This window comes from Trichosurus vulpecula, chromosome 3 (assembly GCF_011100635.1).
Source record: "Trichosurus vulpecula isolate mTriVul1 chromosome 3, mTriVul1.pri, whole genome shotgun sequence".
In the NCBI taxonomy this organism is placed as follows: Eukaryota; Metazoa; Chordata; class Mammalia; order Diprotodontia; family Phalangeridae; genus Trichosurus; species Trichosurus vulpecula.
In genome coordinates, this window is record NC_050575.1 from 95,040,997 (window position 1) to 95,055,579 (window position 14,583).

General features: G+C 39.7%; 1 protein-coding gene and 1 pseudogene across 2 annotated transcripts in view; one reads left to right on the forward strand and one right to left on the reverse strand.

The window, feature by feature from the left end:
- FAF2 (Fas associated factor family member 2) overlaps positions 1-14,583 on the forward strand; it is a 97,113-nt gene that overhangs the window by 37,519 nt on the left and 45,011 nt on the right. The gene's annotated exons all lie outside the window — the stretch shown is intronic.
- LOC118841741 lies at positions 4,761-5,716 on the reverse strand (annotated as a pseudogene).

Below are 14,583 nucleotides of genomic sequence, written 5' to 3' on the forward strand. Positions count from 1 at the left end.
TTCTTTTGACTTACCAAATTACTAATGACAATCTTAGACATATGGTTTACATTTTCACATATAAAAAGTGAACAATTTGTGCTTATTGAGTCCCTTGTAATTAAGTCTTTGATGTTTACCCTCTATTTCTCTTAGATCTTGTATGGCAAATTTTCTATTCAGTTCTGGTCTTTTTGTAATAAAATCCTGAAAGTCTGTCAATTCATTGAATGTCCTTTTTTTTTTTTTAAATTCAGGATTATACCTGACTTTCCTGGGTATGACGTTTTTGGTTGTAAGCTCAGTTCTTTTGCTCTTCAGTATATAGTGTTTGAAGATCTGCAGTCTTCTAGTGCAGCTGCTGCTAGGTCTTATGTGATTCTAATGGTGGCTCCACTATATTTGAATTGTTTTTTTCTTGTTATTTATGATGTTTTCTCCTTAACCTGGGGGTTTTGGAATTTGGCTATGATATTCCTGTAGGTTTTCCTCTGAGAATCTTTTTCAGGTGGTTGATCAGTGGAGTTTCTCTGTTTCTATTTTACCCTCTTATTCTAACACTTCAGGAGAGTTTTCTTTAATTATTTCTTCTATTGTATCAAGATTCTCTTTTTGATCTTAGCTTTCAGGTAGTCCTGTTATTCTTATGTTTTCTCTTCTTGTTCTGTTTTCTGATCAGTTGTTTTTTCATAAGCTGTTTCACATTGTCTTCTAATTTTTTCATTCTTTATATTTTATTATTTTTTGAGCCCTTATAACTTCACTGGCTTCCCCTTGCCCAATTCCAGTTTTCAAGGAGTCATTTTCTTCCTTAAGATTCTGGATCTCCTTTTCTAGTTGGTTGACCTTCTTTTTATAATTGTCTTGTTTTTCTTGGATTGTTTTTACCTTTCAAAAAAATTTCCTCAATCTCTCTTATTTGTTTTTTTTTTAAGTTTTTAGTTTTTCTATGAATTCTTTTTGATGTTACTCTTTGGGGTAGGAGAGACTTTTTTGGTTTCAGTATCCTCCTCTGAAGACAAATCCCAATCTTCTCTATTCCCATTGTAACTGTATATGGTTGGGTTCTTTCTCTTTTGCCTGCTCATTTAAAAAATTTATTTAGCAGCTTATTATTATAATCACTTCTAGTGGTGGGGGGAGTAGTGGAAGGGGGCTGGAGGTGGATGCCTCTGGCCTCAGGTTCTTCTTATTGTAATTTTTTTAGCTTTGTCTTGGTTCCAACCTCTGTACTCCTTGCCACTTTCAAGCCACAGCTAGGTCCCCTTTGTACATTATATTAGAAATGCTCTTTCTCCCTGAGAACCCTCCAGTGGCTATGACCATTCTGGTCTGGAACTGAGGCCAGGAACTCAGCTCTCCTATAAGTGTCCCCAGCCAGCAGCATCCTCACCATATCTTGGCAGCATGGCCAGGGCTGGTGTTCTTTATCAGCTGAGACTGCCTCAAACTTCCCCCAACTCCCCACACTTTTCCAGGAGGTGAAAATTCCTGTGGCTGAGGTCGAGACTACTTCCCAACCCAGCTGTCCTCAGAGATTGCTGCTTGCTGTTTCAGTGGAGCAAGCCTAGAGTTGTTTACACTTCACTCAGGCCAAAACTTCCATCCTGGGACCTTTCTTCGGATCTTCTCTGGTTGTCCCAGGAGGATCACTGTTCTGCCCCAACTCTTGTTTATTTTTGTTGCTCTGTGTTGACCCTGAGGTGCTATTTTGTCTTGTTTGTGGAGGAAATCTGAAGAGCTTGGAATTTTCTGACCTACTACACCATCTTCCCAGAATGCTCTCCTTGAATTGTTTCTTTTTGGCTGCTTGAGGTACTTTCTCCTTGACCTGGGAGTTCTGGAATTTGGCTATAACATTTTTGATGTTTGGCTTTTGATGTAGGATCTTTGACATCATTGACTTCTTCTGGCTTTGTCACCAAAAAAAGATTCTATAGTCTGAGTATGAGTCCTTTTGCGCTGCCTGGTCATGTTCCCAGCCAACTACTTGACCTTTGAGCTTTTTGTCAGGCTACAACTGCTTGTAGAGAGTACTTTGTCCCAAGCTGTAGGGGCTGTGCTGCTGTTTTCAGAGCTACTTCTACACAGCAAGTTCTCCCTCAGCAGTACTCCTCCTCCCCCAAGAACTGCCAAGCAGGGCAAAGCTGCCTCTGTGCCAGCAAAGCGCTCCTTGCACTCCTGCTCTTATCCGCTGCTTGATTCTTCCCACCACGTGGGCCAGGGACTCCAAAAGCAGCTGACGCTGGAGCTTTGGAAGCAGCTGCTGGAGTTTTCTGCTGCTGCTGCCACCACCACCACACCACCTCCACCACCCCCAGGGCTGGGGCTGGACAGCTCTCACCCCAATTCAGCAGTTTTCCCATTAATCTGCTCCATGGTCTTTGGTGTTTGTGGGTTGAGAAGTCTCATCAAATGATGGTCTTAACACATAATGTAGTTTCCCTATTTTTCTCTTTTGATTAAGTCTATTTTAGCTTTAACTTTGTCTGAAATCGTGATTACTATCTTTGCTTTTTTTATATAGTAAATTCTTCTCCTGACCTTTATTTTGTGTTTGTGTGTATTTCTCATTTTTATAGCATTTGTTGAAAGCAACATATTGTTGTAATCATTTTTAGTCAGCTGTCAGTTTCCATTTTATGGGTAAATTCGTCCCATTCACATTCTAAGCTATAATTACTCATATAATTTTTTCTTTTCTGGGGTATTATTTTCTTCTCATTATTTTTATGTGCCTCCTTTACCAAGCTATTGACTCTTTTTTCATGATTTTCTTGAATCACTCTAATTTCTCTTCCTGATTTTTCCTGTACCTTTCTTATTTGATTTTTAAAACCCTTTTAAAGCTCCTCTGTGGACTGAGACTAAATCATATTTTTCTTTGAGGCTTTTGATGTAGCACTTTTGACTTTGTTGTCTTCTTCTGAGTTTGTGTTTTGATCTTCCCTGTCACCATAATAATTTTCTGTAGTCAAGATCTTTTTCTCCTGTTTGCTAATTTTTCCAGCTTATTTCTAGACATTTAACTATGCTGAAGCGGGGCTTTGCTTCCAGAGTAGAAGAGGCACTGTCCCAAGCTTCAGGTTTTTTTTGTGCAGCTGTTTTCAGAGCTAATTTTGGGGACCTGTTTTTGCTTCTTCCAAGGTGGTATGATCTAAGGAGAAGTGTGTTTAATAATCTCCTGGCCTGCCCTCTGTTCTGTGAGTGACCATAAGCACCCTTTTCCACCTTGGAATTGCAACCAAGGGTCCCCACTCCCCTTTAGTTGCAAGCTCTGGTGGGCTTGTGCTCCTCCTCTCCCTAGATTTGCAACCCAGATCCAAGTATGGGCAGTCCAACAGAGTCCAGCTCTAATACCACCAAAGGGACCCCTGTAATAGTCTGACAAGTTGTCTGACCCAGTCTGTAGACTGAGCCACTGCTGACACTGATTCATTTGCTCCCAAGGCCTACTGCTGGTTTGTTGGGGTGTGGGCTGGATGGCTCTCTCCTCTTACCCCAATGCAACATATCTTTCCTGCTGACCTTCTAAGTTGTCTTGGGCTGGAAAATTGTTTCATCCCATCCTTTTGTGGGTTCATACTGCTCCAGAATTTGTTGTGAGGTATTATTTAAAGTTATCCAGAGGGGTTTTGGGGAGAGGTCAGCCAAGTCCCTGCCTTTTCTCCATTCTCCCCAAATTTAGTTCTTGATCTCTGATGTTGTGTTGTAACTATCGCCATCTAGTGGCAGTATTATTGTTGGTGTAGGGTTTTTTGGGTGCTGAGAAATTTCTGCATATTAATGTCAATTTGAGCTTCATGCCAGTAGCCACATTTGCAGATATTTTTCTGATTGCCATCCAGCTTGGTTGCTTCTTGTTACAATGTAAGGAGATGTATTTATCTTACCAGTAAGTTATTTTGTGATTATAGCATGAAAGAGGGGAAATGATATTTCTTGTGATACCTAATTCTATGTATGTTGTATGGATTTGTGTTTGCTTCTTTCTCAGGGAGTTTTTTTTTCCATTCATAAAACTTTTATTCCACTTACATCAACTTAATACACATGTTCTTAACACTTTTGCTTGGATTGCTCATGAAAATTTCATAAGACATTAAAGCTAGCCATCATCTCAAGTTATTTCCCTGTTAACTATTTTTACAGCACATGCATGTTAGGCAAGTATCAAAAAAATCACAAAAGCAAAAAACCTAAAAAAAGTTAAATACATGGGTTTTTTGTTTTACTGCTATGCTTGATATACAGTGACTTTATGAATATCAAGCAATTCATTTTTACTGCATCTTTACTTGTACATTTGTTCTTAGGTTGCCTAAACCATTTAAATACAAATAAAATGAGTGTAGCAAAAATAATGAAAGCAAACAGCAGGTAACTTTACAAATAATGGAATGTGAACTGTTTCTGCCCTTCTCCGGAGTAAATTGACTGGGTTAAAACTTTGTCTTAAGGAACACTTTTGCAACTGCAATCATGGAGGTGTACACGCTGAGATTGTGTATTCCACAGACAACACATGGAATGACATGTAGTATCTATGGGACATCTGTTTCTACCACAGCCATGAGTGCTCCAACCCTAAAGTACCCACAATAACTACACCTGTGGCTGGAACCAATTATCCCTTTATCCCCACACCATGACAGACCAATATGTAGGCAGTTTTCTTTGCTTAGACATGGAAGCTGTTTTAACACTGGCCTTGTGAAATCACAATGTACCAAAAGTACTATGCCAAACATGTAAAATATGTATAAAAATTCCACATCCCCATATTGGCCACCTCAGATGAAAACAGATAACTCCCCAAATGTTAACTGGCTCTACTCCCCTAACATTAAACATAAAAACCACATGGGAAATATAGAAATCCAAATAGAAGTAACATAAACCTGTCATAAATTGTAAACAAAAACTATTTGTGGGACAGCATGGATGACAAATGGTCTACTGTGTAAATTTCAGAATGAGGCAGACAAAAGTTGGAAGGCTGGTTAATTCTCCCCTCCTTCTCCTGCTTCAGCTTCATCTCCTTGGGTGTCCGATGTCCACAATGTCAAGTTGTCTCCCAGTAATTGCATTATTAGTGTGCTGTCTTTGTATGATTCTTCACTTAATGTATCAAGTTCAGCATTGGCTTCATCAGAAGCTGTCTTTGCAAGGGAGCAAGCTGTCTCTGGAGAGTTCAGGATCTCATAACAGAACACAGAGAAGTTCAAAGCCAGACCCAGTCTTATAGGATGCGTTGGTTGCATCTCCTTTTTGCTGATTTCAAATGCTTCTTGATATGCTTGTTGTGATTGATCCGCTATTCCTTTCTTGTCATCACCAGCAGCAGCCTCAGCCAAATAACGGTAGTAGTCTCCTTTCATTTTCAAATAGAAAACTTTGCTTTCTGCTTGTGAAGCATTAGGAATCAAGAACTTTTCCAATAGAGACAGTATATCATTGCAGATATCTCTTAGTTCGATCTCAATTTTCTCTCTGTATTCTCGGGCGATCTGCTGTTTTTTCTCAGCACCTTCCGTCTTTTGCTCAATACTTGAAACAACCCTACAACATTTTTGTAAGCGACAGAGAGAAGATTCTTCTCCTCATTGGATAATTCAGCTCCTTGCTCAGTTACAGACTTCATGCAGGCTGCCATGTCATCATATCTCTCAGCCTGCTTAGCCAATTTGGCCTTCTGCACCAGCTCATTTTTATCCATGACTGAATGATCTGTGCCCAGAGTGAGTAGTGGCGGCGGATGGACGGACGGGGGTTTCAGCGGTCTCTGGGCGGCGGCAGTGGCCTCTCGGGGAGTTTTTTGAGTATCCTTATATTTGTTTGCATAACCATACCCTTGCACTTTTGTATTTTACAGTGATGTTGTCCTCTGTGAATAAATGTAGACGTTGCAAGTGTGACTTGTTTGAGTGGAAAAAATGATTATTTTGCATTATGTTGAACTTAAGGTGACAGTTGAACTTCCTCATGGAGGTGTCTTGTTGACAAGTGGAAATAAGATCCTAGAGGACAAAGGCAGAAGGTGTGAATTTGGAATTCTTTGGCATAGAGTTGGAAATTGAAGGCATGAGTATAAGTATGAGTTTTTACAGAGAATGAATGTAGAATGAAATCTTTTTTGTACTGAGAGTGACTGAGCCAAAGGGGGAGAGGGTGGAAATCACCTGAGGATAACACAGAATATTGCAATCATTACCATTAATTTTAGTTTCTCATTTTTGAGAATAAGATTGAGCATTCATTTGAGTTTTTAGAATAGGAGGCGAGGAACTGGGCCCATACTGCTGCATGATATTCCTTTTATTCTTCCCCAATTGACTCTTTATCCCACTTTCCACATCTGCATCAAACCTTCTTCTTTCATCAAGCTATCACCTCCTAGTTTGCAGAGAAAAGAGAAGCCATCATCTGTTGTTAATGCCTTCACCTACTCATTTCAAAACAGCTCAACATCATCCCCAATTTCTTTTCCTTTGTTCTGGTCTCTGACTGGGAGGTACTCTTACCTTATCCTCACTAGGGTCAACCCTTCTACTTCTTTGTTTGTTACATTTAATTTTTTTTTCCTCAGATGTAAACAAAAAATTTTTAACATTCATTTTTTTAAATTTTAAGTTCCAAATTCTCTCCTTAAGAAGGCAAGCAGTTTAACATAGATTGTACATGTGTAGTCATGTCAAACATTTCCTTATTATCCATGTTGTAAAAGAAAACTCTTCAATCTGCATTAAGACTCCAGTTGTTTCTCTGGAGGTGGATAGCATTTTATCATAAGTCCTTCAGAATTATCTTGGACCATTGTGTTGCTGAGAATAGCTAAGTCATTCACAGTTGATCATCATACAGTATTACTGTTACTGTATACAATGTTCTCCTGCTTGTTTCACTCTGCATCAGTTCATTTAAGTTTTCCTAGGTTTTTCTGAAAGCATCTTGCTCATCATTTCTCATAGGCCTTATACCATAATTTGTTCAGCCATTCCCTAGTTGCTGGGCATCCCCTTAATTTCTAATTCTTTGCTACCATGAAAAGAGCCACAATCAATATTTATGTACATATGGGTCCTTTTCCTTTGATTTCTTTGGGGTACAAACCTAGTAGTGATATTGCTGGATCACCGGATATGCCCTTGGGGCATAGTCCCAAATTGCTCTTCAGAATGATTGGATCAGTTCACAGCTCTGTCAGCAGTGCATCATCTCTCTTTTTCTGCATCCCCTCCAACATTTGTCGTTTTCCTTTTCTGTCACATTAGCCATTTTGAGAGGTATAAGATAGTGCTTCAGAGTTATTTTAATTTGCATTTCCCTAATGAGTAATGATTTAGAGCATTTGTTCATATGAGTATAGATAGCTTTGATTTCTTCTTTTGATAACTGCCTGCTCATATCCTTTGACTTTATCAATTGGGGAATGACTCATATTCTTACAAATTTAACTCGTATTTGGGAAATGAGGCCTTTATCAGAGAAACTTGCTGTAAAATTTTTTCCCAATTTCCTGCTTTCCTTCTAATCTTGGCTACATTGTTTTTGTTTGTACAAAACCTTTTCAATTTGATGTAATCGAAATTATCCATTTTACATCCTGTAATGCTCTTTATCTCTTGTTTGATTATATCTACTTTTTTTTAATGTTTTCTTAATTTTTTTTCAACATCTCTACTTGTGCTTTGATTCCCTACCCTCCCATCTCCTCCAGCAACTTGTTTCCTCAGTCGTGTCTTTTCTCTCTCTTAATCTTCACTTTCTCCTCACTTATTGCCTCTTGCTCTGCTCTCAACAAACATGCCTAGGTCTTTTCCATTTTTAAGAAAAACCTTCAAGGCGCAGCTAGGTGGTATAGTAGATAGAGCACCTGGAGTCTGGAGGGCCTGAGTTCAAATGTGACCTCAGGTACTTACTAGCTGTTTAACCTTGGGCAAGTTGCTTAACCCCATTTGCCCCACCCCACTCCCACCATTCACTTCAGCCTACCATTCTCTCAAGTTATTTTATATGTCTCCTCCCTTTCAGAGCCAGGCTGGTAGCAGAAAAAAAAAATCTATGCTTTTTGCCTCTTTCTTCGTCTCCTAGTCTAGTCACTTCTCACCACTCAACTGAATCTCTTCCCCAAAATTACCAATGATCTCTTGATTGCTACATCAAATAGCTTTTTTGCAATCATTATCTTTCTTGACCTCTCTGAAAATTTTTACTCTTAACTCCTCCTCTTCCTGGATATACTCTTCTTCCCTGGGTTTTTGTGACCACGCATTATCTTGGTTCTGTTGCTATGTGATTAATAGTTCCTTTTCAATTTCTTTTTGTGGGTTATTATCCAGGTTCTGTTCTCCTACATGTAGATACACCCTTTCTCTTAGTAATATCATCAACTCCCAGAGGTTTAATCATCATTTCCATGTAATCCTTTCTCAGATCTATCAATTTCTATTTCCATTTTCTGTCTCAAGTTCCACTTCCATATCACCAGTTGCCTGATGGACCTACAAGTGGATGCTCCAAGAGCATCTCACATGCAACACGTCTAGAATCAAAACTAATCTCAATCCAGTGTTTCTTCATTTCTGTCCAGGATACATAGGTTCAGATAACCGTTATGTCATACAGGTTTGCCTCCGTGGAGTCATTTTCTTCTCTTCATTCTTTCTCATTCCCCTTCTCTTCATTCAGCAGTTCTTCTTGAATCTAATTTCTTGTGTTTGGTCCTTTTTCTCAGTTTTTGAAGCCAGCACCAGGCCCTCATCACCACTCACCTAACCTACAATGATGACTTTCTAATTGGATGCTTTCCTTCTTAGTCTCTTCCTTCTCCAGTCCTTCTTTCTCTTGGCTGTCACAGTAATTTTCTCAAGCCTCAGAACTGATCCTGCCCCTTGCCTGCTCAAGAACCTTCAGGGGCCCACAGCTGCATCAGGTAGCAAGCACAGACTCCTCAGTGGACATTTTCAAGTCCTTCACAGTCTTGCTCCAAGTTCATTTTTTTCTGTTCCATATCACATAGTCTTCTTTTTCAATCATATTTGCCTAATTGCTGTTCCTTGTACATGAAATTACACGTCCTCTTTCTGTCTTTGCTCAGGCTCTGTAAAAGACACTCTACTCTTTTACACCTCTTATAATCCCTAGCTCCCTTCAAGGCTCAGTGCCCAGGGCCTCTCCTTACAAAACCCCTTTCCTGATTTTCTGAGTTGTTCTCTCTCTGTCCCTCAAATTATTATGTATGTTCTTATGTTTATGTGTCGTTTCCCTGCAGTGCATTGTAAGACTCTCAAGTATGAGGAACTTTTTGTCTTTGTATATACACTGCCCCACTTGTACTTTTACATGTGGTGCAATGGATCAATGAGATCCCTGAAAGTTCAAACAAATAGCCTTTTACTAAAAACATATTCCAATATCCCAGAGAGTTAAAGCAGTTCATAAAAATAGAAACAGATAACTGGTTCTCGAAGGTTAAAAGGAGCTTCCCTGGGGTCTCAGGTCACCACCAAAGACCCGAAACGCTTTAAAATCCCTCTTATTCAGAAGACCTGAAGCTGTATTTCATAGCCATCCACCTAATGGCAGAGTTAACTAGTCTGCCCCAGATCTGTTGTTTGCTTAAAATTACAAACTGTGATATCAGAGGACTGATGATGGAGCATGCTTCCCACCTCCTGACAAACAGGTAAAGGACTAAATATGTAGAACGAGACATACATTTTTGGACATGGCCAACATAGGAATTTATTTTGCTTGACTATGTCTGTTACAAGGGTTTTCTGTTTTTCAGTAGGAGAGGAGATGGAAAGAGAAAATAAATGCTTATTAATTGGAAAATTTTTAATTGAAAAAACAAAGACAAAAACCAACAGCCCCAGTTGGTATTGTGGGGAGTTAATTCATACCTCCTCAGTTCTACCATATTCTGGCCCACAACATTTAACATCTTACCGTCAATAACATAGGTGTCAACTTTTTAGCATAAATAACCCACCGCTTCATCCTTCTAAAAAGCTGAGTGAGCCCTATCAAACAGCAAAAAGAGCCTGAACGAGCCTGTCCTTGTGCCTAGTTATCTGCCTAAGACACTTTTTCACTTTTGGCCCACCTAGCTGGCTAGGGGCTCACTTAGGCTGCTTCCAGCCTACTTGGCCCACATACTGGTTTGCTGCCTTCCCATATTAGCTGAATTCTGCACTCCTATTCCCAGCTTGGCTAAGGCCTGCAAAGTAGGGTGCCACTGTCCTTTCCACTGTCTCATCATCTAAGGTGCTGTTGGAGCTATTGCCTTCAGGCTGGGATTGCTGCCACTATCATAGTCTCACTATTGACAGCACTGAACCATGCCAGGGTGTCATTGTTTTCCCACTACCCTGCTGCTACAGTTGCTGTTATCTACCCAGTGCTCAGTATAGGATGCTGCACATAAATGCTTAATAGATACTTAATGGACTGGATGACAACTTTATGTGGGTCTTGGCCTTTATGTTCCCAACTGTTAGTATGTAGAGGGAAGGGAAGGCAAGGATGGATGAGGATCAAACTTCTAGGAAATCTAAAAAGGAGAAGTATAAGGTGGAAGTGAGAGAGGAGTTACTGAGGTAAGAGGATAGCCAACATACCTGGCATCATATAAACCGAATGACAAGAGAATTGCAAAAAGGAACTTTGGTCAGGGAGGATGAAGACTAAATCAAAACCCTTTGAATTTTATGGAAGTAGACGGGGTGGGGCAGGGCAGGAACAAGGATTCTGTTTGTAAAGGAGATTGGCGGAAAACCCAGAAACAACAGGTATAGACCACTCATTAAAAAGTTTCGAAAATCAAATGAAATAGGCAAATTGGAAGACATTTAAGGAGCAGTAGGATCAAGAAGTTTGTTTTAAGATTTAATTTGGCAGACATCTGTTAAAACACCTGTGATGTGTAAGGTACTTTGTCAAGCATTAAGAACACAAAGAAGGTGTGCTTCAGGAGGATCAGAAGCCTGTGGTCTTGGTGGCTGGTGGTGCCGCAGAGATGACCAAAGTAAAGTGGAAAGTGGAGGAGTTGGAGGCGGCGCTGGAGAGTTCCAGGGCTCCTGGGCGCATATAGGAGGAGATGCTGTCGAACCTGAACCCTATTGCACAGCCCCTGGCATCCCGCTGCCATATAAGTGCCTAAAGAAAGCCATGAAGTAGAAGCAGACTCTGCAAGGCATGAAGGAAGTTCAGAAATTCCTTAGAAAAGGGGATTATGGTTTTGGCTGGGGACACACTGGCCATTGAGGTATACTACCATCTCCCCATTATGTGTAAGGTTGTGAGTGTGCCTTATGCCTGTGTTCCCTCGAAAACAGATTTGGGAGCAGCTGCTGGCTCTAAGCGCCCAACTTGTATGATCATGATTAAGCCACATGAGGACTACCAGGCTACATATGATGACTGCCTGGAGGAAGTAGAGTCTTTTCCAGTCCCCTTGTAAGAACACTAATGTGATGCTCATGATTATTTAGGAGGTGCTTCTTGACTGCAAAAGACAGTGGTGCAGCAAACTGCTTCATTGTACCTCCATGGGGCAGGTGGCCCTCCATCATCTCCCCACCAGCATTCCCAGAGATTTTTTTTTTTGGTGTCAGCAGTAATTTCACAAAACTTTGGCCAGTAGTATCATGGTTGTCAAAGCTATTTGCTACTATGCAGTGAAATAAAGTTTTGAAAAAAAAATACAAATTAAAAAGCATAGGTCATAGAGAGCCATTGAAGTTGATTGGAAAGGGGAATGATGTGGTCAGACCTGTACTTTAGGAAGATCAGTTCATAGAGCTAGGCAAGTGTAGAATGATATTAGGAAGTAGCTAGGAGTCTAATTTGGCAAGAATATAGAGTGTGGGAAGGGATGTATAGTGTGCAATTAAGTTCGAAGGTAAGATAAGGGAAACTAATATCTGAAGGTAGAAGGGAAAACAGCTGTGAAGAGGAAAGCAAATGAAGAGGCTAGAGATGGAAGGGGGTTAATTGTGGACCGGGTCCAGAGTAATCAGGAAGGTCTGGCATTAGCTATGTTGAGGTAGCACTGTGAAAGTGTGAATGTAGATAAACATGTGCCAGATGGCTTCAGTCTTTTCTGAAGACCAAGGGTCCTTCGAAGCTGTTGTAGGAAAATCATTGTTTAGAGAGAACTGAAATTGTGGAAGATTGAATCTCAGACTCAAAACCAACAAGTAGCAATTTAGTAAGAAGGGAAAATACTTAGAATCAGAAGATATGAATTTGATTCTTATGTCTACTACATAAACATGTATGACCTTGGACGAGTGGCTTAATCGGCTTAGGCCTCAGTTGCCCCAGTTGTAAAATGAAAAGGTTGGATAAGATGATCTATAAGGGCCTTTTTAGCTCTAAATTCTATGACTCAGATGTATGCTTTCCAGATACGGAATGTAATTTCATCTTTTCTACTGCCATCTCTTGATTTTGTCTTACTGTTTCTCTTTACTATGAGGAAGTGTTATTGGGAGTGACTTGATTAAAAATGAAACACGTAACAAGCAAACCATATGCCGTGTGTCACAAGAGAACCTACTAAGATTTATAAAACCTGTAGATCCGGATGCATGGGGGAAGGACTACTACCAGAAGAAACCTAAACTCTATCTCCAGTGAGGTTAATCAAAGGACTTGGAGATACAGACAGTATTTTCAGCTCTTCCAATTAAAGTTTGGAACTTTGGAAGGTAAAGGAAGTTATGGAAAGTGAAAAGTCACATAAAAGATACCAAAGTACACAGTTTGTTTTTCTGAATCATGACTTGAAATACTAGAGTGATGCACGTTTGGCTAGGGGTAGAATGTCTCATGAGTACTGAGAAAATTGTGGTTGTCCAGAAATTTACTGATGTAATTCATAGAGAAAACTGGATATGGAGAGGGAAAGATAAAATCATTCCGAGATAAAGCTTTAAAGATTGTATAAATTATATGGAGGACAAGTGATTTGACCGCAAAGGAAGAGTAGTGGTAAAGGAGGTAACAATTTATAATAGAAAATATGTGAGAAGAAGGAAAGAAAAAATATAGTCTTAAGTGTCTGTATACATAGAATTTATGTAATAAATAAAATGAACTTGGAATTTTAACTCAAGGAGATAAATGTAACTTCATAAATCCCTTCTAGACCTGGTGATATGGAACCCTCATGACCGGATTATAACACTGTTTAAAAAGAAAGTTTTCATAAAAGTGGCAGCAGAATTAAAGAGTGTGTGTGTGTGTGTGTGTGTGTGTGTGTGTGTGTGCACGTGCACACGTGCATTGATATGTGTGTATATATATTTCTGGTGTTTAAGTTGGGGGAGTATCCAATGCAAGACAGAGAGATGAAATGATAGTGTTGACTGTTTACCTAATACAGATCAGAAAACTGGCATAAAGGCATTGATACAATAGTGATGGGAGGATTGGCAGGGGAGGAGTGCAGGGGGTTCCCTTAATGTCTCATTGAAGTTCATTCTGTTAAAAGTAGAGCATGTAATATGTTCTCATTTTCCACGCAAACATTGTCATCTCTCAGAAGGCAGAGGAATTGACAAAGGGAACTGCAATTCTGTAACTCAGTTCTAGACAACAAGGGAAGTAATTGATGGAGTGGAAGTAATGGAGAACCTTGAGATAAAGTGACCACATTATCTTAGAATTTTTACTTTAGAGCCAAAGAGGGGGAATATAACTCAACTGCTCAGACGAGTGACTGTAGTTGAGAAGAGAATATACCACTGTGAGACTCTTAACAAACATGTATCTTAGACTTTAGGAAAGTAGACTTCAAAAAGTTTAAAGAACCTAAGCATAAACTCACGACCAAAGACTCTAAAGTAGAAGACTCATTAAGAGGAATTTTTTATTTTTAACATAAAAAATATTGAGGCCAGTAGGACTGGGAGGGGGAGAGGTTCAGATTATTTGCACAAGAACTGCAAAGAAGGTGAAGTCCTACTGTTAGGGACACACTGTGTAATGTTAACAGACAAAGTGAAAGCAGAGCTGCTCAACTCTTATTTTGCTTGTGTTTTCTCTGTCAAGGAGAATGATCTTCAGACTGGAAAGGGTGAAACAAATATGGTTAAGGGGGAATTGAAGCCCAAGATTAGGTAAGGTGATAGGAAGAGAGCACCCAAGTGCTTTAAATCAGTTCAAGTCTTCTGCTCCAGATAAATTGCATCCTATTGTATTGAAAGAACCTGTCAATGTGACTGTTAAATTTCTGTTGGTAATATTTTGAAGACTGGAAAATGAGGAATGTCTTAGAAGACCAGAGATGGGCAAACGTCTCGATTTCCTAATTCCAGAAATTACCAAATAGATTTGACATGAGTTCCCAACAAGTTCTGGAAGGCATTAGTTAGATGACTTGTGAAGATGTCAAAGCATAACAGTGATCACTGAATCAACATGAATTTTTATCAACAGCAAGTTATGTCAAATCAGCCTCTTTCCCTTCTCTCAGAGGGTTATTGCCTGGTTAGGGAAATATTTCTATACTGAGCATATTAGCAGTGCATTTGACAAAGTCTCTTGTGATAGCCTTTAGAAAAGGATGGAGAGATGCATTGGGTGGGTTGT